General features: G+C 52.4%; 30 non-coding genes across 30 annotated transcripts; 10 read left to right on the top strand and 20 right to left on the bottom strand.

Annotated features, from left to right (window-relative positions):
- Positions 1 to 773: 773 nt before the first annotated feature.
- Positions 774 to 845, bottom strand: TRNAE-CUC (transfer RNA glutamic acid (anticodon CUC)). The gene has a single exon. It is a non-coding gene; the product is annotated as a tRNA-Glu (tRNA).
- A 618-nt stretch (positions 846 to 1,463) lies between these two features.
- Positions 1,464 to 1,535, bottom strand: TRNAE-UUC (transfer RNA glutamic acid (anticodon UUC)). Its single transcript has one exon. It is a non-coding gene; the product is annotated as a tRNA-Glu (tRNA).
- Positions 1,536 to 1,778: 243 nt separating this feature from the next.
- On the top strand, positions 1,779 to 1,861 carry TRNAL-UAA (transfer RNA leucine (anticodon UAA)). The gene has a single exon. It is a non-coding gene; the product is annotated as a tRNA-Leu (tRNA).
- A 1,094-nt stretch (positions 1,862 to 2,955) lies between these two features.
- On the bottom strand, positions 2,956 to 3,027 carry TRNAE-CUC (transfer RNA glutamic acid (anticodon CUC)). Its single transcript has one exon. It is a non-coding gene; the product is annotated as a tRNA-Glu (tRNA).
- Positions 3,028 to 3,645: 618 nt separating this feature from the next.
- On the bottom strand, positions 3,646 to 3,717 carry TRNAE-UUC (transfer RNA glutamic acid (anticodon UUC)). Its single transcript has one exon. It is a non-coding gene; the product is annotated as a tRNA-Glu (tRNA).
- A 243-nt stretch (positions 3,718 to 3,960) lies between these two features.
- On the top strand, positions 3,961 to 4,043 carry TRNAL-UAA (transfer RNA leucine (anticodon UAA)). Its single transcript has one exon. It is a non-coding gene; the product is annotated as a tRNA-Leu (tRNA).
- A 1,094-nt stretch (positions 4,044 to 5,137) lies between these two features.
- Positions 5,138 to 5,209, bottom strand: TRNAE-CUC (transfer RNA glutamic acid (anticodon CUC)). The gene has a single exon. It is a non-coding gene; the product is annotated as a tRNA-Glu (tRNA).
- Positions 5,210 to 5,827: 618 nt separating this feature from the next.
- On the bottom strand, positions 5,828 to 5,899 carry TRNAE-UUC (transfer RNA glutamic acid (anticodon UUC)). The gene has a single exon. It is a non-coding gene; the product is annotated as a tRNA-Glu (tRNA).
- Positions 5,900 to 6,142: 243 nt separating this feature from the next.
- On the top strand, positions 6,143 to 6,225 carry TRNAL-UAA (transfer RNA leucine (anticodon UAA)). Its single transcript has one exon. It is a non-coding gene; the product is annotated as a tRNA-Leu (tRNA).
- A 1,094-nt stretch (positions 6,226 to 7,319) lies between these two features.
- On the bottom strand, positions 7,320 to 7,391 carry TRNAE-CUC (transfer RNA glutamic acid (anticodon CUC)). Its single transcript has one exon. It is a non-coding gene; the product is annotated as a tRNA-Glu (tRNA).
- Positions 7,392 to 8,009: 618 nt separating this feature from the next.
- TRNAE-UUC (transfer RNA glutamic acid (anticodon UUC)) lies at positions 8,010 to 8,081 on the bottom strand. The gene has a single exon. It is a non-coding gene; the product is annotated as a tRNA-Glu (tRNA).
- Positions 8,082 to 8,324: 243 nt separating this feature from the next.
- On the top strand, positions 8,325 to 8,407 carry TRNAL-UAA (transfer RNA leucine (anticodon UAA)). The gene has a single exon. It is a non-coding gene; the product is annotated as a tRNA-Leu (tRNA).
- Positions 8,408 to 9,501: 1,094 nt separating this feature from the next.
- On the bottom strand, positions 9,502 to 9,573 carry TRNAE-CUC (transfer RNA glutamic acid (anticodon CUC)). The gene has a single exon. It is a non-coding gene; the product is annotated as a tRNA-Glu (tRNA).
- A 618-nt stretch (positions 9,574 to 10,191) lies between these two features.
- Positions 10,192 to 10,263, bottom strand: TRNAE-UUC (transfer RNA glutamic acid (anticodon UUC)). Its single transcript has one exon. It is a non-coding gene; the product is annotated as a tRNA-Glu (tRNA).
- A 243-nt stretch (positions 10,264 to 10,506) lies between these two features.
- Positions 10,507 to 10,589, top strand: TRNAL-UAA (transfer RNA leucine (anticodon UAA)). Its single transcript has one exon. It is a non-coding gene; the product is annotated as a tRNA-Leu (tRNA).
- Positions 10,590 to 11,683: 1,094 nt separating this feature from the next.
- TRNAE-CUC (transfer RNA glutamic acid (anticodon CUC)) lies at positions 11,684 to 11,755 on the bottom strand. The gene has a single exon. It is a non-coding gene; the product is annotated as a tRNA-Glu (tRNA).
- Positions 11,756 to 12,373: 618 nt separating this feature from the next.
- Positions 12,374 to 12,445, bottom strand: TRNAE-UUC (transfer RNA glutamic acid (anticodon UUC)). The gene has a single exon. It is a non-coding gene; the product is annotated as a tRNA-Glu (tRNA).
- Positions 12,446 to 12,688: 243 nt separating this feature from the next.
- On the top strand, positions 12,689 to 12,771 carry TRNAL-UAA (transfer RNA leucine (anticodon UAA)). The gene has a single exon. It is a non-coding gene; the product is annotated as a tRNA-Leu (tRNA).
- Positions 12,772 to 13,865: 1,094 nt separating this feature from the next.
- On the bottom strand, positions 13,866 to 13,937 carry TRNAE-CUC (transfer RNA glutamic acid (anticodon CUC)). Its single transcript has one exon. It is a non-coding gene; the product is annotated as a tRNA-Glu (tRNA).
- A 618-nt stretch (positions 13,938 to 14,555) lies between these two features.
- On the bottom strand, positions 14,556 to 14,627 carry TRNAE-UUC (transfer RNA glutamic acid (anticodon UUC)). The gene has a single exon. It is a non-coding gene; the product is annotated as a tRNA-Glu (tRNA).
- Positions 14,628 to 14,870: 243 nt separating this feature from the next.
- TRNAL-UAA (transfer RNA leucine (anticodon UAA)) lies at positions 14,871 to 14,953 on the top strand. Its single transcript has one exon. It is a non-coding gene; the product is annotated as a tRNA-Leu (tRNA).
- Positions 14,954 to 16,047: 1,094 nt separating this feature from the next.
- TRNAE-CUC (transfer RNA glutamic acid (anticodon CUC)) lies at positions 16,048 to 16,119 on the bottom strand. The gene has a single exon. It is a non-coding gene; the product is annotated as a tRNA-Glu (tRNA).
- A 618-nt stretch (positions 16,120 to 16,737) lies between these two features.
- Positions 16,738 to 16,809, bottom strand: TRNAE-UUC (transfer RNA glutamic acid (anticodon UUC)). Its single transcript has one exon. It is a non-coding gene; the product is annotated as a tRNA-Glu (tRNA).
- Positions 16,810 to 17,052: 243 nt separating this feature from the next.
- On the top strand, positions 17,053 to 17,135 carry TRNAL-UAA (transfer RNA leucine (anticodon UAA)). Its single transcript has one exon. It is a non-coding gene; the product is annotated as a tRNA-Leu (tRNA).
- A 1,094-nt stretch (positions 17,136 to 18,229) lies between these two features.
- On the bottom strand, positions 18,230 to 18,301 carry TRNAE-CUC (transfer RNA glutamic acid (anticodon CUC)). The gene has a single exon. It is a non-coding gene; the product is annotated as a tRNA-Glu (tRNA).
- Positions 18,302 to 18,919: 618 nt separating this feature from the next.
- Positions 18,920 to 18,991, bottom strand: TRNAE-UUC (transfer RNA glutamic acid (anticodon UUC)). The gene has a single exon. It is a non-coding gene; the product is annotated as a tRNA-Glu (tRNA).
- A 243-nt stretch (positions 18,992 to 19,234) lies between these two features.
- TRNAL-UAA (transfer RNA leucine (anticodon UAA)) lies at positions 19,235 to 19,317 on the top strand. The gene has a single exon. It is a non-coding gene; the product is annotated as a tRNA-Leu (tRNA).
- A 1,094-nt stretch (positions 19,318 to 20,411) lies between these two features.
- On the bottom strand, positions 20,412 to 20,483 carry TRNAE-CUC (transfer RNA glutamic acid (anticodon CUC)). The gene has a single exon. It is a non-coding gene; the product is annotated as a tRNA-Glu (tRNA).
- A 618-nt stretch (positions 20,484 to 21,101) lies between these two features.
- Positions 21,102 to 21,173, bottom strand: TRNAE-UUC (transfer RNA glutamic acid (anticodon UUC)). Its single transcript has one exon. It is a non-coding gene; the product is annotated as a tRNA-Glu (tRNA).
- Positions 21,174 to 21,416: 243 nt separating this feature from the next.
- On the top strand, positions 21,417 to 21,499 carry TRNAL-UAA (transfer RNA leucine (anticodon UAA)). Its single transcript has one exon. It is a non-coding gene; the product is annotated as a tRNA-Leu (tRNA).
- Positions 21,500 to 22,049: the final 550 nt, after the last annotated feature.

Here is a 22,049-nt window from a genome sequence, read left to right as displayed (position 1 = left end):
TCCCTTCCCAGTGGAGCAGGATCTGCTGATGCAGGCCCGGCTGGCTCAAACGTGCAAAGGGTTCTCCACAGGCCTCTGGGAAAGAAATTGAGCAGAGTTTCCTGCCCCGCCTCCTCTCGCCTTCCGAACGGGCTTCCAAACGGGCAATGCCCTGACGGGTCCCCCACAACCTATCCTGCCCATGCCCACACCCCTGTATATGAGGGTGACCCATGTCCCTCACCCTCCATGCTCGAATGGAAGGCCTGTGTGTCCTGAGGGGAGCACCAGACAGGCATCTCTCAGGCCAGGCAGACACCTGCAGTACCTGTTAAGCTCCAAAGCCTGTACATTCCCAAGATGCAACAGGTCACTATGCAAATCAGGCAGCCCTTGCCACACCCTCCCCGCCTCTGGCCTCTGCCGCTTTCCGTACGTGCAGCTCAGCTTTTTCTTACCCAGAGGCAGACTTCCGTTTTAGCAAACAGGTGGGTTGCAGTGGGTCCAGGACGCCATTTGGAGACAAAGCCTGCGGCCCAGTCAAAGGAGGACTACCTGCCACAGGCCATGGGGTCAGAAGCCTACAAAAGGAAGCGCGCCTCGGAATACAGGATCTCACTTGCTCAAGAGCCTTGCCTCCCACCATGGGAAGCAGCTCTAAAGGAACCTTGCGAAAATCATATTTTGAGCGATACCGCGTCATGCTAGGCAAATTGTGAGTCAGAAAAGCAACTTCATTTTGAGAAGCCCTGACCTACGGGAAGGAAAAGCTTTCAAGGTCAGAAGAGGGACTTTTCCCTGACCGGGAATCGAACCCGGGCCGCGGCGGTGAGAGCGCCGAATCCTAACCACTAGACCACCAGGGAGCCCAGAGCCGTGCAGCAAAAGTTCATACACTGCTCTCCGAGTGACAAAGCTCATGGGGGCTGAAAACATATTTTATTCTACAGCAAATATGAATCGGAACTTAATCCTCATGATGCCACCAGACTGCCTGTCACTTCCAGGCACAGGCCATCCTCTCCCCCTTGCTACTGAACCGATGAATTCCTGCACAATCAGGATCCCCGGGAAAACCCAAGAGGGACACCTAGTGGCTGCTGATGGCGCACAGACAGCTGGTACACCTTCTCTCACCTATCTCGTTATTCAGCTTGCTGGAAGAATACATTGCGCTTAAGCCATTCAAGAGTGCAAAGGAGAAGAGTGCTCCAAAGTAGATGTATGCATCACAGCAGGGTTTTCCAGCAATTTACCTTTCTGTTGAGCTGGTACTGCACTTCACGCCAACATAGAGCACCTGACTGGGTGGGGGACTGCGTGCGCACAAAGGTGGCTTAGGTCAATGGGGGCAAAGCAACCTGGGGCACAGGAGAACAAGCCCCATTCCTCCGCTTTCATCTATTGGGAGGGGTGCCTTTTTAAAGACCTTCTTTTAAAAAAGATACACAGACAAATTAAGCAATCTATGCTTTAGAGGGATCTTCCCTGACCGGGAATCGAACCCGGGCCGCGGCGGTGAAAGCGCCGAATCCTAGCCACTAGACCACCAGGGAGTAGATGCTCTAGTGTGCCTGCCTTGCTCACCCCCTTATTGTGACTAAGCTAACTCCAATATAAAAATTAACGGTAAGGTCCGAGTGGGAGAAAGTTAGGTGTCACACAGTGTGTTTGTTATAAGCAATTACTTTTAACCTCCTGCAAAAGCCTTTTAACTCTGCAATCACCTCTTGCTGGACAGCTGGTGCTACAGTAGCAAGCATAAAAAGGGAGTTGAAGAAAGTAAATCCTTGGGTCTCACCAGGGTGGCCGAGTGGTTAAGGCGTTGGACTTAAGATCCAATGGACGTTTGTCCGCATGGGTTCGAGCCCCATTCCTGGTATGGGTTTTCAGCAGGTTTGTAGGAACGTGCAGATGCTTTTGAAAAGCATTTTCCTCCGCCCTCCTCGGCCTCCCACTGCCCCTCCCCAACGGTCCCCATTCAAGCCTCAGGTGTGGAGTCTGCTGCTTCTCTTCTACCAGCATGGATGCTTCCCAGAGCAATGAAGTGCCATCTACACAGAGCCCCTGCCTAGAGAAATACACCTCCTATGTCTTTTTCCACTATAGGGAGCAGGAGAAACTGATTGCTTCCTGGGCAACATGGGTCTGCCACTAGAATTTGCAGATTTCTCCCCTTTTTTTGATTTACGCCTACAGGCTCTCCCTTCCCAGTGGAGCAGGATCTGCTGATGCAGGCCCGGCTGGCTCAAACGTGCAAAGGGTTCTCCACAGGCCTCTGGGAAAGAAATTGAGCAGAGTTTCCTGCCCCGCCTCCTCTCGCCTTCCGAACGGGCTTCCAAACGGGCAATGCCCTGACGGGTCCCCCACAACCTATCCTGCCCATGCCCACACCCCTGTATATGAGGGTGACCCATGTCCCTCACCCTCCATGCTCGAATGGAAGGCCTGTGTGTCCTGAGGGGAGCACCAGACAGGCATCTCTCAGGCCAGGCAGACACCTGCAGTACCTGTTAAGCTCCAAAGCCTGTACATTCCCAAGATGCAACAGGTCACTATGCAAATCAGGCAGCCCTTGCCACACCCTCCCCGCCTCTGGCCTCTGCCGCTTTCCGTACGTGCAGCTCAGCTTTTTCTTACCCAGAGGCAGACTTCCGTTTTAGCAAACAGGTGGGTTGCAGTGGGTCCAGGACGCCATTTGGAGACAAAGCCTGCGGCCCAGTCAAAGGAGGACTACCTGCCACAGGCCATGGGGTCAGAAGCCTACAAAAGGAAGCGCGCCTCGGAATACAGGATCTCACTTGCTCAAGAGCCTTGCCTCCCACCATGGGAAGCAGCTCTAAAGGAACCTTGCGAAAATCATATTTTGAGCGATACTGCGTCATGCTAGGCAAATTGTGAGTCAGAAAAGCAACTTCATTTTGAGAAGCCCTGACCTACGGGAAGGAAAAGCTTTCAAGGTCAGAAGAGGGACTTTTCCCTGACCGGGAATCGAACCCGGGCCGCGGCGGTGAGAGCGCCGAATCCTAACCACTAGACCACCAGGGAGCCCAGAGCCGTGCAGCAAAAGTTCATACACTGCTCTCCGAGTGACAAAGCTCATGGGGGCTGAAAACATATTTTATTCTACAGCAAATATGAATCGGAACTTAATCCTCATGATGCCACCAGACTGCCTGTCACTTCCAGGCACAGGCCATCCTCTCCCCCTTGCTACTGAACCGATGAATTCCTGCACAATCAGGATCCCCGGGAAAACCCAAGAGGGACACTTAGTGGCTGCTGATGGCGCACAGACAGCTGGTACACCTTCTCTCACCTATCTCGTTATTCAGCTTGCTGGAAGAATACATTGCGCTTAAGCGATTCAAGAGTGCAAAGGAGAAGAGTGCTCCAAAGTAGATGTATGCATCACAGCAGGGTTTTCCAGCAATTTACCTTTCTGTTGAGCTGGTACTGCACTTCACGCCAACATAGAGCACCTGACTGGGTGGGGGACTGCGTGCGCACAAAGGTGGCTTAGGTCAATGGGGGCAAAGCAACCTGGGGCACAGGAGAACAAGCCCCATTCCTCCGCTTTCATCTATTGGGAGGGGTGCCTTTTTAAAGACCTTCTTTTAAAAAAGATACACAGACAAATTAAGCAATCTATGCTTTAGAGGGATCTTCCCTGACCGGGAATCGAACCCGGGCCGCGGCGGTGAAAGCGCCGAATCCTAGCCACTAGACCACCAGGGAGTAGATGCTCTAGTGTGCCTGCCTTGCTCACCCCCTTATTGTGACTAAGCTAACTCCAATATAAAAATTAACGGTAAGGTCCGAGTGGGAGAAAGTTAGGTGTCACACAGTGTGTTTGTTATAAGCAATTACTTTTAACCTCCTGCAAAAGCCTTTTAACTCTGCAATCACCTCTTGCTGGACAGCTGGTGCTACAGTAGCAAGCATAAAAAGGGAGTTGAAGAAAGTAAATCCTTGGGTCTCACCAGGGTGGCCGAGTGGTTAAGGCGTTGGACTTAAGATCCAATGGACGTTTGTCCGCATGGGTTCGAGCCCCATTCCTGGTATGGGTTTTCAGCAGGTTTGTAGGAACGTGCAGATGCTTTTGAAAAGCATTTTCCTCCGCCCTCCTCGGCCTCCCACTGCCCCTCCCCAACGGTCCCCATTCAAGCCTCAGGTGTGGAGTCTGCTGCTACTCTTCTACCAGCATGGATGCTTCCCAGAGCAATGAAGTGCCATCTACACAGAGCCCCTGCCTAGAGAAATACACCTCCTATGTCTTTTTCCACTATAGGGAGCAGGAGAAACTGATTGCTTCCTGGGCAACATGGGTCTGCCACTAGAATTTGCAGATTTCTCCCCTTTTTTTGATTTACGCCTACAGGCTCTCCCTTCCCAGTGGAGCAGGATCTGCTGATGCAGGCCCGGCTGGCTCAAACGTGCAAAGGGTTCTCCACAGGCCTCTGGGAAAGAAATTGAGCAGAGTTTCCTGCCCCGCCTCCTCTCGCCTTCCGAACGGGCTTCCAAACGGGCAATGCCCTGACGGGTCCCCCACAACCTATCCTGCCCATGCCCACACCCCTGTATATGAGGGTGACCCATGTCCCTCACCCTCCATGCTCGAATGGAAGGCCTGTGTGTCCTGAGGGGAGCACCAGACAGGCATCTCTCAGGCCAGGCAGACACCTGCAGTACCTGTTAAGCTCCAAAGCCTGTACATTCCCAAGATGCAACAGGTCACTATGCAAATCAGGCAGCCCTTGCCACACCCTCCCCGCCTCTGGCCTCTGCCGCTTTCCGTACGTGCAGCTCAGCTTTTTCTTACCCAGAGGCAGACTTCCGTTTTAGCAAACAGGTGGGTTGCAGTGGGTCCAGGACGCCATTTGGAGACAAAGCCTGCGGCCCAGTCAAAGGAGGACTACCTGCCACAGGCCATGGGGTCAGAAGCCTACAAAAGGAAGCGCGCCTCGGAATACAGGATCTCACTTGCTCAAGAGCCTTGCCTCCCACCATGGGAAGCAGCTCTAAAGGAACCTTGCGAAAATCATATTTTGAGCGATACCGCGTCATGCTAGGCAAATTGTGAGTCAGAAAAGCAACTTCATTTTGAGAAGCCCTGACCTACGGGAAGGAAAAGCTTTCAAGGTCAGAAGAGGGACTTTTCCCTGACCGGGAATCGAACCCGGGCCGCGGCGGTGAGAGCGCCGAATCCTAACCACTAGACCACCAGGGAGCCCAGAGCCGTGCAGCAAAAGTTCATACACTGCTCTCCGAGTGACAAAGCTCATGGGGGCTGAAAACATATTTTATTCTACAGCAAATATGAATCGGAACTTAATCCTCATGATGCCACCAGACTGCCTGTCACTTCCAGGCACAGGCCATCCTCTCCCCCTTGCTACTGAACCGATGAATTCCTGCACAATCAGGATCCCCGGGAAAACCCAAGAGGGACACCTAGTGGCTGCTGATGGCGCACAGACAGCTGGTACACCTTCTCTCACCTATCTCGTTATTCAGCTTGCTGGAAGAATACATTGCGCTTAAGCCATTCAAGAGTGCAAAGGAGAAGAGTGCTCCAAAGTAGATGTATGCATCACAGCAGGGTTTTCCAGCAATTTACCTTTCTGTTGAGCTGGTACTGCACTTCACGCCAACATAGAGCACCTGACTGGGTGGGGGACTGCGTGCGCACAAAGGTGGCTTAGGTCAATGGGGGCAAAGCAACCTGGGGCACAGGAGAACAAGCCCAATTCCTCCGCTTTCATCTATTGGGAGGGGTGCCTTTTTAAAGACCTTCTTTTAAAAAAGATACACAGACAAATTAAGCAATCTATGCTTTAGAGGGATCTTCCCTGACCGGGAATCGAACCCGGGCCGCGGCGGTGAAAGCGCCGAATCCTAGCCACTAGACCACCAGGGAGTAGATGCTCTAGTGTGCCTGCCTTGCTCACCCCCTTATTGTGACTAAGCTAACTCCAATATAAAAATTAACGGTAAGGTCCGAGTGGGAGAAAGTTAGGTGTCACACAGTGTGTTTGTTATAAGCAATTACTTTTAACCTCCTGCAAAAGCCTTTTAACTCTGCAATCACCTCTTGCTGGACAGCTGGTGCTACAGTAGCAAGCATAAAAAGGGAGTTGAAGAAAGTAAATCCTTGGGTCTCACCAGGGTGGCCGAGTGGTTAAGGCGTTGGACTTAAGATCCAATGGACGTTTGTCCGCATGGGTTCGAGCCCCATTCCTGGTATGGGTTTTCAGCAGGTTTGTAGGAACGTGCAGATGCTTTTGAAAAGCATTTTCCTCCGCCCTCCTCGGCCTCCCACTGCCCCTCCCCAACGGTCCCCATTCAAGCCTCAGGTGTGGAGTCTGCTGCTACTCTTCTACCAGCATGGATGCTTCCCAGAGCAATGAAGTGCCATCTACACAGAGCCCCTGCCTAGAGAAATACACCTCCTATGTCTTTTTCCACTATAGGGAGCAGGAGAAACTGATTGCTTCCTGGGCAACATGGGTCTGCCACTAGAATTTGCAGATTTCTCCCCTTTTTTTGATTTACGCCTACAGGCTCTCCCTTCCCAGTGGAGCAGGATCTGCTGATGCAGGCCCGGCTGGCTCAAACGTGCAAAGGGTTCTCCACAGGCCTCTGGGAAAGAAATTGAGCAGAGTTTCCTGCCCCGCCTCCTCTCGCCTTCCGAACGGGCTTCCAAACGGGCAATGCCCTGACGGGTCCCCCACAACCTATCCTGCCCATGCCCACACCCCTGTATATGAGGGTGACCCATGTCCCTCACCCTCCATGCTCGAATGGAAGGCCTGTGTGTCCTGAGGGGAGCACCAGACAGGCATCTCTCAGGCCAGGCAGACACCTGCAGTACCTGTTAAGCTCCAAAGCCTGTACATTCCCAAGATGCAACAGGTCACTATGCAAATCAGGCAGCCCTTGCCACACCCTCCCCGCCTCTGGCCTCTGCCGCTTTCCGTACGTGCAGCTCAGCTTTTTCTTACCCAGAGGCAGACTTCCGTTTTAGCAAACAGGTGGGTTGCAGTGGGTCCAGGACGCCATTTGGAGACAAAGCCTGCGGCCCAGTCAAAGGAGGACTACCTGCCACAGGCCATGGGGTCAGAAGCCTACAAAAGGAAGCGCGCCTCGGAATACAGGATCTCACTTGCTCAAGAGCCTTGCCTCCCACCATGGGAAGCAGCTCTAAAGGAACCTTGCGAAAATCATATTTTGAGCGATACCGCGTCATGCTAGGCAAATTGTGAGTCAGAAAAGCAACTTCATTTTGAGAAGCCCTGACCTACGGGAAGGAAAAGCTTTCAAGGTCAGAAGAGGGACTTTTCCCTGACCGGGAATCGAACCCGGGCCGCGGCGGTGAGAGCGCCGAATCCTAACCACTAGACCACCAGGGAGCCCAGAGCCGTGCAGCAAAAGTTCATACACTGCTCTCCGAGTGACAAAGCTCATGGGGGCTGAAAACATATTTTATTCTACAGCAAATATGAATCGGAACTTAATCCTCATGATGCCACCAGACTGCCTGTCACTTCCAGGCACAGGCCATCCTCTCCCCCTTGCTACTGAACCGATGAATTCCTGCACAATCAGGATCCCCGGGAAAACCCAAGAGGGACACCTAGTGGCTGCTGATGGCGCACAGACAGCTGGTACACCTTCTCTCACCTATCTCGTTATTCAGCTTGCTGGAAGAATACATTGCGCTTAAGCCATTCAAGAGTGCAAAGGAGAAGAGTGCTCCAAAGTAGATGTATGCATCACAGCAGGGTTTTCCAGCAATTTACCTTTCTGTTGAGCTGGTACTGCACTTCACGCCAACATAGAGCACCTGACTGGGTGGGGGACTGCGTGCGCACAAAGGTGGCTTAGGTCAATGGGGGCAAAGCAACCTGGGGCACAGGAGAACAAGCCCCATTCCTCCGCTTTCATCTATTGGGAGGGGTGCCTTTTTAAAGACCTTCTTTTAAAAAAGATACACAGACAAATTAAGCAATCTATGCTTTAGAGGGATCTTCCCTGACCGGGAATCGAACCCGGGCCGCGGCGGTGAAAGCGCCGAATCCTAGCCACTAGACCACCAGGGAGTAGATGCTCTAGTGTGCCTGCCTTGCTCACCCCCTTATTGTGACTAAGCTAACTCCAATATAAAAATTAACGGTAAGGTCCGAGTGGGAGAAAGTTAGGTGTCACACAGTGTGTTTGTTATAAGCAATTACTTTTAACCTCCTGCAAAAGCCTTTTAACTCTGCAATCACCTCTTGCTGGACAGCTGGTGCTACAGTAGCAAGCATAAAAAGGGAGTTGAAGAAAGTAAATCCTTGGGTCTCACCAGGGTGGCCGAGTGGTTAAGGCGTTGGACTTAAGATCCAATGGACGTTTGTCCGCATGGGTTCGAGCCCCATTCCTGGTATGGGTTTTCAGCAGGTTTGTAGGAACGTGCAGATGCTTTTGAAAAGCATTTTCCTCCGCCCTCCTCGGCCTCCCACTGCCCCTCCCCAACGGTCCCCATTCAAGCCTCAGGTGTGGAGTCTGCTGCTTCTCTTCTACCAGCATGGATGCTTCCCAGAGCAATGAAGTGCCATCTACACAGAGCCCCTGCCTAGAGAAATACACCTCCTATGTCTTTTTCCACTATAGGGAGCAGGAGAAACTGATTGCTTCCTGGGCAACATGGGTCTGCCACTAGAATTTGCAGATTTCTCCCCTTTTTTTGATTTACGCCTACAGGCTCTCCCTTCCCAGTGGAGCAGGATCTGCTGATGCAGGCCCGGCTGGCTCAAACGTGCAAAGGGTTCTCCACAGGCCTCTGGGAAAGAAATTGAGCAGAGTTTCCTGCCCCGCCTCCTCTCGCCTTCCGAACGGGCTTCCAAACGGGCAATGCCCTGACGGGTCCCCCACAACCTATCCTGCCCATGCCCACACCCCTGTATATGAGGGTGACCCATGTCCCTCACCCTCCATGCTCGAATGGAAGGCCTGTGTGTCCTGAGGGGAGCACCAGACAGGCATCTCTCAGGCCAGGCAGACACCTGCAGTACCTGTTAAGCTCCAAAGCCTGTACATTCCCAAGATGCAACAGGTCACTATGCAAATCAGGCAGCCCTTGCCACACCCTCCCCGCCTCTGGCCTCTGCCGCTTTCCGTACGTGCAGCTCAGCTTTTTCTTACCCAGAGGCAGACTTCCGTTTTAGCAAACAGGTGGGTTGCAGTGGGTCCAGGACGCCATTTGGAGACAAAGCCTGCGGCCCAGTCAAAGGAGGACTACCTGCCACAGGCCATGGGGTCAGAAGCCTACAAAAGGAAGCGCGCCTCGGAATACAGGATCTCACTTGCTCAAGAGCCTTGCCTCCCACCATGGGAAGCAGCTCTAAAGGAACCTTGCGAAAATCATATTTTGAGCGATACTGCGTCATGCTAGGCAAATTGTGAGTCAGAAAAGCAACTTCATTTTGAGAAGCCCTGACCTACGGGAAGGAAAAGCTTTCAAGGTCAGAAGAGGGACTTTTCCCTGACCGGGAATCGAACCCGGGCCGCGGCGGTGAGAGCGCCGAATCCTAACCACTAGACCACCAGGGAGCCCAGAGCCGTGCAGCAAAAGTTCATACACTGCTCTCCGAGTGACAAAGCTCATGGGGGCTGAAAACATATTTTATTCTACAGCAAATATGAATCGGAACTTAATCCTCATGATGCCACCAGACTGCCTGTCACTTCCAGGCACAGGCCATCCTCTCCCCCTTGCTACTGAACCGATGAATTCCTGCACAATCAGGATCCCCGGGAAAACCCAAGAGGGACACTTAGTGGCTGCTGATGGCGCACAGACAGCTGGTACACCTTCTCTCACCTATCTCGTTATTCAGCTTGCTGGAAGAATACATTGCGCTTAAGCGATTCAAGAGTGCAAAGGAGAAGAGTGCTCCAAAGTAGATGTATGCATCACAGCAGGGTTTTCCAGCAATTTACCTTTCTGTTGAGCTGGTACTGCACTTCACGCCAACATAGAGCACCTGACTGGGTGGGGGACTGCGTGCGCACAAAGGTGGCTTAGGTCAATGGGGGCAAAGCAACCTGGGGCACAGGAGAACAAGCCCCATTCCTCCGCTTTCATCTATTGGGAGGGGTGCCTTTTTAAAGACCTTCTTTTAAAAAAGATACACAGACAAATTAAGCAATCTATGCTTTAGAGGGATCTTCCCTGACCGGGAATCGAACCCGGGCCGCGGCGGTGAAAGCGCCGAATCCTAGCCACTAGACCACCAGGGAGTAGATGCTCTAGTGTGCCTGCCTTGCTCACCCCCTTATTGTGACTAAGCTAACTCCAATATAAAAATTAACGGTAAGGTCCGAGTGGGAGAAAGTTAGGTGTCACACAGTGTGTTTGTTATAAGCAATTACTTTTAACCTCCTGCAAAAGCCTTTTAACTCTGCAATCACCTCTTGCTGGACAGCTGGTGCTACAGTAGCAAGCATAAAAAGGGAGTTGAAGAAAGTAAATCCTTGGGTCTCACCAGGGTGGCCGAGTGGTTAAGGCGTTGGACTTAAGATCCAATGGACGTTTGTCCGCATGGGTTCGAGCCCCATTCCTGGTATGGGTTTTCAGCAGGTTTGTAGGAACGTGCAGATGCTTTTGAAAAGCATTTTCCTCCGCCCTCCTCGGCCTCCCACTGCCCCTCCCCAACGGTCCCCATTCAAGCCTCAGGTGTGGAGTCTGCTGCTACTCTTCTACCAGCATGGATGCTTCCCAGAGCAATGAAGTGCCATCTACACAGAGCCCCTGCCTAGAGAAATACACCTCCTATGTCTTTTTCCACTATAGGGAGCAGGAGAAACTGATTGCTTCCTGGGCAACATGGGTCTGCCACTAGAATTTGCAGATTTCTCCCCTTTTTTTGATTTACGCCTACAGGCTCTCCCTTCCCAGTGGAGCAGGATCTGCTGATGCAGGCCCGGCTGGCTCAAACGTGCAAAGGGTTCTCCACAGGCCTCTGGGAAAGAAATTGAGCAGAGTTTCCTGCCCCGCCTCCTCTCGCCTTCCGAACGGGCTTCCAAACGGGCAATGCCCTGACGGGTCCCCCACAACCTATCCTGCCCGTGCCCACACCCCTGTATATGAGGGTGACCCATGTCCCTCACCCTCCATGCTCGAATGGAAGGCCTGTGTGTCCTGAGGGGAGCACCAGACAGGCATCTCTCAGGCCAGGCAGACACCTGCAGTACCTGTTAAGCTCCAAAGCCTGTACATTCCCAAGATGCAACACGTCACTATGCAAATCAGGCAGCCCTTGCCACACCCTCCCCGCCTCTGGCCTCTGCCGCTTTCCGTACGTGCAGCTCAGCTTTTTCTTACCCAGAGGCAGACTTCCGTTTTAGCAAACAGGTGGGTTGCAGTGGGTCCAGGACGCCATTTGGAGACAAAGCCTGCGGCCCAGTCAAAGGAGGACTACCTGCCACAGGCCATGGGGTCAGAAGCCTACAAAAGGAAGCGCGCCTCGGAATACAGGATCTCACTTGCTCAAGAGCCTTGCCTCCCACCATGGGAAGCAGCTCTAAAGGAACCTTGCGAAAATCATATTTTGAGCGATACTGCGTCATGCTAGGCAAATTGTGAGTCAGAAAAGCAACTTCATTTTGAGAAGCCCTGACCTACGGGAAGGAAAAGCTTTCAAGGTCAGAAGAGGGACTTTTCCCTGACCGGGAATCGAACCCGGGCCGCGGCGGTGAGAGCGCCGAATCCTAACCACTAGACCACCAGGGAGCCCAGAGCCGTGCAGCAAAAGTTCATACACTGCTCTCCGAGTGACAAAGCTCATGGGGGCTGAAAACATATTTTATTCTACAGCAAATATGAATCGGAACTTAATCCTCATGATGCCACCAGACTGCCTGTCACTTCCAGGCACAGGCCATCCTCTCCCCCTTGCTACTGAACCGATGAATTCCTGCACAATCAGGATCCCCGGGAAAACCCAAGAGGGACACCTAGTGGCTGCTGATGGCGCACAGACAGCTGGTACACCTTCTCTCACCTATCTCGTTATTCAGCTTGCTGGAAGAATACATTGCGCTTAAGCCATTCAAGAGTGCAAAGGAGAAGAGTGCTCCAAAGTAGATGTATGCATCACAGCAGGGTTTTCCAGCAATTTACCTTTCTGTTGAGCTGGTACTGCACTTCACGCCAACATAGAGCACCTGACTGGGTGGGGGACTGCGTGCGCACAAAGGTGGCTTAGGTCAATGGGGGCAAAGCAACCTGGGGCACAGGAGAACAAGCCCCATTCCTCCGCTTTCATCTATTGGGAGGGGTGCCTTTTTAAAGACCTTCTTTTAAAAAAGATACACAGACAAATTAAGCAATCTATGCTTTAGAGGGATCTTCCCTGACCGGGAATCGAACCCGGGCCGCGGCGGTGAAAGCGCCGAATCCTAGCCACTAGACCACCAGGGAGTAGATGCTCTAGTGTAACTGTCTTGCTCACCCCCTTATTGTGACTAAGCTAACTCCAATATAAAAATTAACGGTAAGGTCCGAGTGGGAGAAAGTTAGGTGTCACACAGTGTGTTTGTTATAAGCAATTACTTTTAACCTCCTGCAAAAGCCTTTTAACTCTGCAATCACCTCTTGCGGGACAGCTGGTGCTACAGTAGCAAGCATAAAAAGGGAGTTGAAGAAAGTAAATCCTTGGGTCTCACCAGGGTGGCCGAGTGGTTAAGGCGTTGGACTTAAGATCCAATGGACGTTTGTCCGCATGGGTTCGAGCCCCATTCCTGGTATGGGTTTTCAGCAGGTTTGTAGGAACGTGCAGATGCTTTTGAAAAGCATTTTCCTCCGCCCTCCTCGGCCTCCCACTGCCCCTCCCCAACGGTCCCCATTCAAGCCTCAGGTGTGGAGTCTGCTGCTACTCTTCTACCAGCATGGATGCTTCCCAGAGCAATGAAGTGCCATCTACACAGAGCCCCTGCCTAGAGAAATACACCTCCTATGTCTTTTTCCACTATAGGGAGCAGGAGAAACTGATTGCTTCCTGGGCAACATGGGTCTGCCACTAGAATTTGCAGATTTCTCCCCTTTTTTTGATTTACGCCTACAGGCTCTCCCTTCCCAGTGGAGCAGGATCTGCTGATGCAGGCCCGGCTGGCTCAAACGTGCAAAGGGTTCTCCACAGGCCTCTGGGAAAGAAATTGAGCAGAGTTTCCTGCCCCGCCTCCTCTCGCCTTCCGAACGGGCTTCCAAACGGGCAATGCCCTGACGGGTCCCCCACAACCTATCCTGCCCATGCCCACACCCCTGTATATGAGGGTGACCCATGTCCCTCACCCTCCATGCTCGAATGGAAGGCCTGTGTGTCCTGAGGGGAGCACCAGACAGGCATCTCTCAGGCCAGGCAGACACCTGCAGTACCTGTTAAGCTCCAAAGCCTGTACATTCCCAAGATGCAACAGGTCACTATGCAAATCAGGCAGCCCTTGCCACACCCTCCCCGCCTCTGGCCTCTGCCGCTTTCCGTACGTGCAGCTCAGCTTTTTCTTACCCAGAGGCAGACTTCCGTTTTAGCAAACAGGTGGGTTGCAGTGGGTCCAGGACGCCATTTGGAGACAAAGCCTGCGGCCCAGTCAAAGGAGGACTACCTGCCACAGGCCATGGGGTCAGAAGCCTACAAAAGGAAGCGCGCCTCGGAATACAGGATCTCACTTGCTCAAGAGCCTTGCCTCCCACCATGGGAAGCAGCTCTAAAGGAACCTTGCGAAAATCATATTTTGAGCGATACTGCGTCATGCTAGGCAAATTGTGAGTCAGAAAAGCAACTTCATTTTGAGAAGCCCTGACCTACGGGAAGGAAAAGCTTTCAAGGTCAGAAGAGGGACTTTTCCCTGACCGGGAATCGAACCCGGGCCGCGGCGGTGAGAGCGCCGAATCCTAACCACTAGACCACCAGGGAGCCCAGAGCCGTGCAGCAAAAGTTCATACACTGCTCTCCGAGTGACAAAGCTCATGGGGGCTGAAAACATATTTTATTCTACAGCAAATATGAATCGGAACTTAATCCTCATGATGCCACCAGACTGCCTGTCACTTCCAGGCACAGGCCATCCTCTCCCCCTTGCTACTGAACCGATGAATTCCTGCACAATCAGGATCCCCGGGAAAACCCAAGAGGGACACCTAGTGGCTGCTGATGGCGCACAGACAGCTGGTACACCTTCTCTCACCTATCTCGTTATTCAGCTTGCTGGAAGAATACATTGCGCTTAAGCCATTCAAGAGTGCAAAGGAGAAGAGTGCTCCAAAGTAGATGTATGCATCACAGCAGGGTTTTCCAGCAATTTACCTTTCTGTTGAGCTGGTACTGCACTTCACGCCAACATAGAGCACCTGACTGGGTGGGGGACTGCGTGCGCACAAAGGTGGCTTAGGTCAATGGGGGCAAAGCAACCTGGGGCACAGGAGAACAAGCCCCATTCCTCCGCTTTCATCTATTGGGAGGGGTGCCTTTTTAAAGACCTTCTTTTAAAAAAGATACACAGACAAATTAAGCAATCTATGCTTTAGAGGGATCTTCCCTGACCGGGAATCGAACCCGGGCCGCGGCGGTGAAAGCGCCGAATCCTAGCCACTAGACCACCAGGGAGTAGATGCTCTAGTGTGCCTGCCTTGCTCACCCCCTTATTGTGACTAAGCTAACTCCAATATAAAAATTAACGGTAAGGTCCGAGTGGGAGAAAGTTAGGTGTCACACAGTGTGTTTGTTATAAGCAATTACTTTTAACCTCCTGCAAAAGCCTTTTAACTCTGCAATCACCTCTTGCTGGACAGCTGGTGCTACAGTAGCAAGCATAAAAAGGGAGTTGAAGAAAGTAAATCCTTGGGTCTCACCAGGGTGGCCGAGTGGTTAAGGCGTTGGACTTAAGATCCAATGGACGTTTGTCCGCATGGGTTCGAGCCCCATTCCTGGTATGGGTTTTCAGCAGGTTTGTAGGAACGTGCAGATGCTTTTGAAAAGCATTTTCCTCCGCCCTCCTCGGCCTCCCACTGCCCCTCCCCAACGGTCCCCATTCAAGCCTCAGGTGTGGAGTCTGCTGCTACTCTTCTACCAGCATGGATGCTTCCCAGAGCAATGAAGTGCCATCTACACAGAGCCCCTGCCTAGAGAAATACACCTCCTATGTCTTTTTCCACTATAGGGAGCAGGAGAAACTGATTGCTTCCTGGGCAACATGGGTCTGCCACTAGAATTTGCAGATTTCTCCCCTTTTTTTGATTTACGCCTACAGGCTCTCCCTTCCCAGTGGAGCAGGATCTGCTGATGCAGGCCCGGCTGGCTCAAACGTGCAAAGGGTTCTCCACAGGCCTCTGGGAAAGAAATTGAGCAGAGTTTCCTGCCCCGCCTCCTCTCGCCTTCCGAACGGGCTTCCAAACGGGCAATGCCCTGACGGGTCCCCCACAACCTATCCTGCCCATGCCCACACCCCTGTATATGAGGGTGACCCATGTCCCTCACCCTCCATGCTCGAATGGAAGGCCTGTGTGTCCTGAGGGGAGCACCAGACAGGCATCTCTCAGGCCAGGCAGACACCTGCAGTACCTGTTAAGCTCCAAAGCCTGTACATTCCCAAGATGCAACAGGTCACTATGCAAATCAGGCAGCCCTTGCCACACCCTCCCCGCCTCTGGCCTCTGCCGCTTTCCGTACGTGCAGCTCAGCTTTTTCTTACCCAGAGGCAGACTTCCGTTTTAGCAAACAGGTGGGTTGCAGTGGGTCCAGGACGCCATTTGGAGACAAAGCCTGCGGCCCAGTCAAAGGAGGACTACCTGCCACAGGCCATGGGGTCAGAAGCCTACAAAAGGAAGCGCGCCTCGGAATACAGGATCTCACTTGCTCAAGAGCCTTGCCTCCCACCATGGGAAGCAGCTCTAAAGGAACCTTGCGAAAATCATATTTTGAGCGATACTGCGTCATGCTAGGCAAATTGTGAGTCAGAAAAGCAACTTCATTTTGAGAAGCCCTGACCTACGGGAAGGAAAAGCTTTCAAGGTCAGAAGAGGGACTTTTCCCTGACCGGGAATCGAACCCGGGCCGCGGCGGTGAGAGCGCCGAATCCTAACCACTAGACCACCAGGGAGCCCAGAGCCGTGCAGCAAAAGTTCATACACTGCTCTCCGAGTGACAAAGCTCATGGGGGCTGAAAACATATTTTATTCTACAGCAAATATGAATCGGAACTTAATCCTCATGATGCCACCAGACTGCCTGTCACTTCCAGGCACAGGCCATCCTCTCCCCCTTGCTACTGAACCGATGAATTCCTGCACAATCAGGATCCCCGGGAAAACCCAAGAGGGACACTTAGTGGCTGCTGATGGCGCACAGACAGCTGGTACACCTTCTCTCACCTATCTCGTTATTCAGCTTGCTGGAAGAATACATTGCGCTTAAGCGATTCAAGAGTGCAAAGGAGAAGAGTGCTCCAAAGTAGATGTATGCATCACAGCAGGGTTTTCCAGCAATTTACCTTTCTGTTGAGCTGGTACTGCACTTCACGCCAACATAGAGCACCTGACTGGGTGGGGGACTGCGTGCGCACAAAGGTGGCTTAGGTCAATGGGGGCAAAGCAACCTGGGGCACAGGAGAACAAGCCCCATTCCTCCGCTTTCATCTATTGGGAGGGGTGCCTTTTTAAAGACCTTCTTTTAAAAAAGATACACAGACAAATTAAGCAATCTATGCTTTAGAGGGATCTTCCCTGACCGGGAATCGAACCCGGGCCGCGGCGGTGAAAGCGCCGAATCCTAGCCACTAGACCACCAGGGAGTAGATGCTCTAGTGTGCCTGCCTTGCTCACCCCCTTATTGTGACTAAGCTAACTCCAATATAAAAATTAACGGTAAGGTCCGAGTGGGAGAAAGTTAGGTGTCACACAGTGTGTTTGTTATAAGCAATTACTTTTAACCTCCTGCAAAAGCCTTTTAACTCTGCAATCACCTCTTGCTGGACAGCTGGTGCTACAGTAGCAAGCATAAAAAGGGAGTTGAAGAAAGTAAATCCTTGGGTCTCACCAGGGTGGCCGAGTGGTTAAGGCGTTGGACTTAAGATCCAATGGACGTTTGTCCGCATGGGTTCGAGCCCCATTCCTGGTATGGGTTTTCAGCAGGTTTGTAGGAACGTGCAGATGCTTTTGAAAAGCATTTTCCTCCGCCCTCCTCGGCCTCCCACTGCCCCTCCCCAACGGTCCCCATTCAAGCCTCAGGTGTGGAGTCTGCTGCTACTCTTCTACCAGCATGGATGCTTCCCAGAGCAATGAAGTGCCATCTACACAGAGCCCCTGCCTAGAGAAATACACCTCCTATGTCTTTTTCCACTATAGGGAGCAGGAGAAACTGATTGCTTCCTGGGCAACATGGGTCTGCCACTAGAATTTGCAGATTTCTCCCCTTTTTTTGATTTACGCCTACAGGCTCTCCCTTCCCAGTGGAGCAGGATCTGCTGATGCAGGCCCGGCTGGCTCAAACGTGCAAAGGGTTCTCCACAGGCCTCTGGGAAAGAAATTGAGCAGAGTTTCCTGCCCCGCCTCCTCTCGCCTTCCGAACGGGCTTCCAAACGGGCAATGCCCTGACGGGTCCCCCACAACCTATCCTGCCCATGCCCACACCCCTGTATATGAGGGTGACCCATGTCCCTCACCCTCCATGCTCGAATGGAAGGCCTGTGTGTCCTGAGGGGAGCACCAGACAGGCATCTCTCAGGCCAGGCAGACACCTGCAGTACCTGTTAAGCTCCAAAGCCTGTACATTCCCAAGATGCAACAGGTCACTATGCAAATCAGGCAGCCCTTGCCACACCCTCCCCGCCTCTGGCCTCTGCCGCTTTCCGTACGTGCAGCTCAGCTTTTTCTTACCCAGAGGCAGACTTCCGTTTTAGCAAACAGGTGGGTTGCAGTGGGTCCAGGACGCCATTTGGAGACAAAGCCTGCGGCCCAGTCAAAGGAGGACTACCTGCCACAGGCCATGGGGTCAGAAGCCTACAAAAGGAAGCGCGCCTCGGAATACAGGATCTCACTTGCTCAAGAGCCTTGCCTCCCACCATGGGAAGCAGCTCTAAAGGAACCTTGCGAAAATCATATTTTGAGCGATACCGCGTCATGCTAGGCAAATTGTGAGTCAGAAAAGCAACTTCATTTTGAGAAGCCCTGACCTACGGGAAGGAAAAGCTTTCAAGGTCAGAAGAGGGACTTTTCCCTGACCGGGAATCGAACCCGGGCCGCGGCGGTGAGAGCGCCGAATCCTAACCACTAGACCACCAGGGAGCCCAGAGCCGTGCAGCAAAAGTTCATACACTGCTCTCCGAGTGACAAAGCTCATGGGGGCTGAAAACATATTTTATTCTACAGCAAATATGAATCGGAACTTAATCCTCATGATGCCACCAGACTGCCTGTCACTTCCAGGCACAGGCCATCCTCTCCCCCTTGCTACTGAACCGATGAATTCCTGCACAATCAGGATCCCCGGGAAAACCCAAGAGGGACACCTAGTGGCTGCTGATGGCGCACAGACAGCTGGTACACCTTCTCTCACCTATCTCGTTATTCAGCTTGCTGGAAGAATACATTGCGCTTAAGCCATTCAAGAGTGCAAAGGAGAAGAGTGCTCCAAAGTAGATGTATGCATCACAGCAGGGTTTTCCAGCAATTTACCTTTCTGTTGAGCTGGTACTGCACTTCACGCCAACATAGAGCACCTGACTGGGTGGGGGACTGCGTGCGCACAAAGGTGGCTTAGGTCAATGGGGGCAAAGCAACCTGGGGCACAGGAGAACAAGCCCCATTCCTCCGCTTTCATCTATTGGGAGGGGTGCCTTTTTAAAGACCTTCTTTTAAAAAAGATACACAGACAAATTAAGCAATCTATGCTTTAGAGGGATCTTCCCTGACCGGGAATCGAACCCGGGCCGCGGCGGTGAAAGCGCCGAATCCTAGCCACTAGACCACCAGGGAGTAGATGCTCTAGTGTGCCTGCCTTGCTCACCCCCTTATTGTGACTAAGCTAACTCCAATATAAAAATTAACGGTAAGGTCCGAGTGGGAGAAAGTTAGGTGTCACACAGTGTGTTTGTTATAAGCAATTACTTTTAACCTCCTGCAAAAGCCTTTTAACTCTGCAATCACCTCTTGCTGGACAGCTGGTGCTACAGTAGCAAGCATAAAAAGGGAGTTGAAGAAAGTAAATCCTTGGGTCTCACCAGGGTGGCCGAGTGGTTAAGGCGTTGGACTTAAGATCCAATGGACGTTTGTCCGCATGGGTTCGAGCCCCATTCCTGGTATGGGTTTTCAGCAGGTTTGTAGGAACGTGCAGATGCTTTTGAAAAGCATTTTCCTCCGCCCTCCTCGGCCTCCCACTGCCCCTCCCCAACGGTCCCCATTCAAGCCTCAGGTGTGGAGTCTGCTGCTTCTCTTCTACCAGCATGGATGCTTCCCAGAGCAATGAAGTGCCATCTACACAGAGCCCCTGCCTAGAGAAATACACCTCCTATGTCTTTTTCCACTATAGGGAGCAGGAGAAACTGATTGCTTCCTGGGCAACATGGGTCTGCCACTAGAATTTGCAGATTTCTCCCCTTTTTTTGATTTACGCCTACAGGCTCTCCCTTCCCAGTGGAGCAGGATCTGCTGATGCAGGCCCGGCTGGCTCAAACGTGCAAAGGGTTCTCCACAGGCCTCTGGGAAAGAAATTGAGCAGAGTTTCCTGCCCCGCCTCCTCTCGCCTTCCGAACGGGCTTCCAAACGGGCAATGCCCTGACGGGTCCCCCACAACCTATCCTGCCCATGCCCACACCCCTGTATATGAGGGTGACCCATGTCCCTCACCCTCCATGCTCGAATGGAAGGCCTGTGTGTCCTGAGGGGAGCACCAGACAGGCATCTCTCAGGCCAGGCAGACACCTGCAGTACCTGTTAAGCTCCAAAGCCTGTACATTCCCAAGATGCAACAGGTCACTATGCAAATCAGGCAGCCCTTGCCACACCCTCCCCGCCTCTGGCCTCTGCCGCTTTCCGTACGTGCAGCTCAGCTTTTTCTTACCCAGAGGCAGACTTCCGTTTTAGCAAACAGGTGGGTTGCAGTGGGTCCAGGACGCCATTTGGAGACAAAGCCTGCGGCCCAGTCAAAGGAGGACTACCTGCCACAGGCCATGGGGTCAGAAGCCTACAAAAGGAAGCGCGCCTCGGAATACAGGATCTCACTTGCTCAAGAGCCTTGCCTCCCACCATGGGAAGCAGCTCTAAAGGAACCTTGCGAAAATCATATTTTGAGCGATACTGCGTCATGCTAGGCAAATTGTGAGTCAGAAAAGCAACTTCATTTTGAGAAGCCCTGACCTACGGGAAGGAAAAGCTTTCAAGGTCAGAAGAGGGACTTTTCCCTGACCGGGAATCGAACCCGGGCCGCGGCGGTGAGAGCGCCGAATCCTAACCACTAGACCACCAGGGAGCCCAGAGCCGTGCAGCAAAAGTTCATACACTGCTCTCCGAGTGACAAAGCTCATGGGGGCTGAAAACATATTTTATTCTACAGCAAATATGAATCGGAACTTAATCCTCATGATGCCACCAGACTGCCTGTCACTTCCAGGCACAGGCCATCCTCTCCCCCTTGCTACTGAACCGATGAATTCCTGCACAATCAGGATCCCCGGGAAAACCCAAGAGGGACACTTAGTGGCTGCTGATGGCGCACAGACAGCTGGTACACCTTCTCTCACCTATCTCGTTATTCAGCTTGCTGGAAGAATACATTGCGCTTAAGCGATTCAAGAGTGCAAAGGAGAAGAGTGCTCCAAAGTAGATGTATGCATCACAGCAGGGTTTTCCAGCAATTTACCTTTCTGTTGAGCTGGTACTGCACTTCACGCCAACATAGAGCACCTGACTGGGTGGGGGACTGCGTGCGCACAAAGGTGGCTTAGGTCAATGGGGGCAAAGCAACCTGGGGCACAGGAGAACAAGCCCCATTCCTCCGCTTTCATCTATTGGGAGGGGTGCCTTTTTAAAGACCTTCTTTTAAAAAAGATACACAGACAAATTAAGCAATCTATGCTTTAGAGGGATCTTCCCTGACCGGGAATCGAACCCGGGCCGCGGCGGTGAAAGCGCCGAATCCTAGCCACTAGACCACCAGGGAGTAGATGCTCTAGTGTGCCTGCCTTGCTCACCCCCTTATTGTGACTAAGCTAACTCCAATATAAAAATTAACGGTAAGGTCCGAGTGGGAGAAAGTTAGGTGTCACACAGTGTGTTTGTTATAAGCAATTACTTTTAACCTCCTGCAAAAGCCTTTTAACTCTGCAATCACCTCTTGCTGGACAGCTGGTGCTACAGTAGCAAGCATAAAAAGGGAGTTGAAGAAAGTAAATCCTTGGGTCTCACCAGGGTGGCCGAGTGGTTAAGGCGTTGGACTTAAGATCCAATGGACGTTTGTCCGCATGGGTTCGAGCCCCATTCCTGGTATGGGTTTTCAGCAGGTTTGTAGGAACGTGCAGATGCTTTTGAAAAGCATTTTCCTCCGCCCTCCTCGGCCTCCCACTGCCCCTCCCCAACGGTCCCCATTCAAGCCTCAGGTGTGGAGTCTGCTGCTACTCTTCTACCAGCATGGATGCTTCCCAGAGCAATGAAGTGCCATCTACACAGAGCCCCTGCCTAGAGAAATACACCTCCTATGTCTTTTTCCACTATAGGGAGCAGGAGAAACTGATTGCTTCCTGGGCAACATGGGTCTGCCACTAGAATTTGCAGATTTCTCCCCTTTTTTTGATTTACGCCTACAGGCTCTCCCTTCCCAGTGGAGCAGGATCTGCTGATGCAGGCCCGGCTGGCTCAAACGTGCAAAGGGTTCTCCACAGGCCTCTGGGAAAGAAATTGAGCAGAGTTTCCTGCCCCGCCTCCTCTCGCCTTCCGAACGGGCTTCCAAACGGGCAATGCCCTGACGGGTCCCCCACAACCTATCCTGCCCATGCCCACACCCCTGTATATGAGGGTGACCCATGTCCCTCACCCTCCA

Source organism: Lissotriton vulgaris, chromosome 4_1 (assembly GCF_964263255.1).
Source record: "Lissotriton vulgaris chromosome 4_1, aLisVul1.2, whole genome shotgun sequence".
Classification (NCBI taxonomy): domain Eukaryota; kingdom Metazoa; phylum Chordata; class Amphibia; order Caudata; family Salamandridae; genus Lissotriton; species Lissotriton vulgaris.
The sequence above is the reverse complement of the archived record's forward strand: the minus strand, read 5'-3'. Positions and strand labels throughout refer to the sequence as shown.